Below are 3,631 nucleotides of genomic sequence, written 5' to 3' on the forward strand. Positions count from 1 at the left end.
CATTTTGTTCTGAGCCAATATGGCATTCAGAGCATCAATCTCAAGAACTCCCTTCCTCTGAGTTGTCCAATTATTCATGGAATTCCTCTCAGAAGTGTACATGAACTGGTTATTTGCAACCATGTCAATAAGTTCTTGAGCTTCTGCAGGCATTTTCGTTAAGTGAATGGATCTACCTGCAGAATGGTCCAATGACATCTTAGAGAATTCAGATAGACCATAATAGAATATATCCAGAATGGTCCATTCTGAAAGCATGTCAGGAGGACACTTTTTGGTCATCTGCTTGTATCTTTCCCAAGCTTCATAGAGGGATTCACCATCTTTTTGTTTGAAGGTCTGAACATCCACTCTAAGCTTACTCAGCTTTTGAGGAGGAAAGAACTTAGCCAAGAAGGCCGTGACCAGCTTATCCCAAGAGTCCAGGCTATCTTTAGGTTGAGAGTCCAACTATATTTTAGCCCTGTCTCTTACAGCAAAAGGGAAAAGCATGAACCTGTAGACTTCAGGATCTACTCCATCAGTCTTAACAGTCTCACAGATCTGCAAAAATTCAGTTAAAAACTAATAGGAATCTTCTAATGAAAGTTCATGGAACTTGAAGTTCTGTTGCATCAGAGCAACTAGTTGAGGCTTCAGCTCAAAATTGTTTGCTCCAATGGCAGGAATTGAGATACTTCTTCCATCAAACTTGGAAGTAGGTGTAGTATAATCACCAAGCATCCTCCTTGCATTATTGTTGTTGGGTTCGGCTGTCATATCCTTTTCTTGTTCGAAAATTTCAGTAAGGTTGTCTTTGGCTTGTTGTAATTTAGCTTCTCTTAGTTTTCTCTTAAGAGTCCTTTCAGGTTCAGGATCAGCTTCAACAAGAATTCCTTTTTCCTTATTCCTACTCATATGAAAGAGAAGAGAACAGAAAAGGAAGAGGAATCCTCTATGTCACAGTATAGAGATTCCTTTATGTTAGTAGAAGAAGAAAGGAATAGAAGAAGGAGAAGAGTTAAGAATCCAAACACAAGGGAGAGGATATGTTTGAATTCTTGAGATGAGGAGAAGTGTTAGTAAATGAATAAATAAATAGAATAAGATGAGAGAAGGAGAAATTCAAAAATAGATTTTGAAAAAGAGTTAGTGATTTTCAAAACTTAAAGGGGAAAATAAAATTAAAATTAAAATTTCAAACAATTAATCAATTAAAAGAATTTTGAAAAAGAGGGAGATGTTTTTCAAAAATTTAGAGAGAAAAGTAGTTAGGTGGTTTTGAAAAAGATAAGAAACAAACAAAAAGTCAATTAGTTGGTTAAAAAAGATTTGAAAAAGATATTTTGAAAAGATATGATTGAAAAAGATATTTTGAAAAAGATTTAATTTCAAAATTTAAAATTGATTACTTGACTAACAAGAAACTAAAAGATATGATTCTAGAATTTAAAGATTGAACATTTCTTAACAAGAAAGTAACAAACTTCAAATTTTTTAATCAATCACATTAATTGTTAGTAAAGTTTTCGAAATTTTGAAATAAAGATTAGAAAAAGATTTTGAAAAATAATTTTAAATTTTGAAAATCATAAAAGAAAATGAGAAAGATTTGATTTTTATGAAAAAGTTTTGAAAAGATAAGATATTTAAAATTGAAAATTTGACTTGACTTATAAGAAATAGCTAAGTTTTAAAAATTTTTAACTAAGTCAACTCAAATTATCGAAATTTATAAGAAAATTAAGGAACAGATAATTTTTTTTTGAATAATTAATGAGGAGAGAGAAAAACAACAAAAATGACTCACAACATGAAAATTATGAATCAAAACACATGATGCATGCAAGAACACTATGAATGTCAAGATGTTCACCAAGAACACTTTGAATGTCAAGATGAACATCAAGAACATATTTTTAAAAACTTTTCAAGAAAAGAAAAACATGCAAGACACCAAAGTTAGAAATTTTTAATGCTTAGACACTATGAATGAAAGAATGCATATGAAAAATAACAAAAGACACAAAACATGAAAATTTAAAGATCAAACAAGAAGACTTATCAAGAACAACTTGAAGATCATGAAGAACACATGCATGAGTTTTCGAAAAATGTAAGAAAAAGATGAACATGCAGTTGACACAAAACTTAAAACATGACACAAGACTCAAACAAGAAACACAAAATATTTTTAGTTTTTATGATTTTATTGATTTTTTTGTAGTTTATTTTAAAATTTTTTCGAAAACATATAGGAAAAATAAAATAAGAAATTCAAAATTTTTAATAAGAATTCAAAGAATCTTTCAATGTTAGCCTAAAGCTCCGATCCAGGAATTGGACATGGCTTAATAGCCAGCTAGCTTTAGGATATAAATCAGGCATGCAACAGTTGATACTTCATCCAACTCCATATACATGCCTTTTATGCTGACAAGTGGAAGCCTCAATCCAAAAGAATTTGGACATGGCTTTACAACCAGCTAGGCTTCAACATGTTACCATGAAACTCTAGAATTCATTCTTAAAAATTTAGAATAATTTTCGAAAACAAAGGAAAAAAATTTTTTTTGAAAGATTTTTTAAATTTTTTTTTAAAATAAAACAAAAAGAAAATTACCTAATCTGAGCAACAAGATGAACCGTCAGTTGTCCAAACTCGAACAATCCCCGGCAATGGCGCCAAAAACTTGGTGCACGAAATTGTGATCATCAACAATGGCGCCAATAGACTTGGTGCTCTCAAACGTGAATCACACTTTGTCACAACTTCGCACAACTAACCAACAAGTGCACTGGGTCGTCCAAGTAATACCTTACGTGAGTAAGGGTCGATCCCACAGAGATTGTTGGTATGAAGCAAGCTATGGTCATCTTGTAAATCTCAGTTAGGCAGATGACAAATGAATTTTTGTTGGTGTAGAATTTATCAAGTGATCAATTGTAGTATAGTCTAAACCAACGCGAAATCCATCATCAAACAAAACTACAATCTATATCCGAGAGTATAAATCTCCCGAGTCGTTCTCCCTTGGAATTGCCAAAGTATGCATCTTATTGTTTTAGTAAGCCTTGTTGAGTTCTTGGAAGAATTTAGCAAGTAATGAGAAACAAACAATCAATTATCAAAAGGGACTTGACTTAGGGTTGGCATTGGAAGTTTTATCCTCATAGCTCATTCAATGTTGACAACTAGTAGGCTTTGCTTCATTTAGTTATCCCCTAAGTGTAGAGGAAAATCAAATGGAAACAATCAACTTGAATCACAAGTCCTAGATTCACCTTAGGGGAATCTAGCTTTAGTGCACTCCAAGTCAATTGGCAAGCTCTAACTATCAAGCAACTATTGAGATGACTATTCAATTCCTCCCAATATCCAAACCCTATGCCAAGTACAAAAATTCTACTCCATAGCTAGTATTGACATTTTATCAAACATGTAGTGAGCAAGAAGAAAAGTCATGGTGAAATGAAGAGAAAAGTAAAATTAGAACTATTGCAACACAAGAAATTAACAACAAGTATCAAGGAACAACAATGAGAATCAAAATCTCAAGATATCAAATGAATCAAAAAAAAAACCATAGAATTGAATCCTAGATCCAAGGAATGTCAACAATTACAACTTGAATTTGGAAGGGAAAATCTA

At 32.1% G+C, this 3,631-nt stretch overlaps 1 non-coding gene across 1 annotated transcript; it reads left to right on the forward strand.

The window, feature by feature from the left end:
- The first annotated feature begins 252 nt into the window (after positions 1-252).
- On the forward strand, positions 253-360 carry LOC127742303 (small nucleolar RNA R71). Its single transcript, XR_008003491.1, has one exon. It is a non-coding gene; the product is annotated as a small nucleolar RNA R71 (small nucleolar RNA).
- Positions 361-3,631: the final 3,271 nt, after the last annotated feature.

The sequence above is a fragment of the Arachis duranensis genome, chromosome 9 (genome assembly GCF_000817695.3).
Source record: "Arachis duranensis cultivar V14167 chromosome 9, aradu.V14167.gnm2.J7QH, whole genome shotgun sequence".
NCBI classification, from domain to species: domain Eukaryota; kingdom Viridiplantae; phylum Streptophyta; class Magnoliopsida; order Fabales; family Fabaceae; genus Arachis; species Arachis duranensis.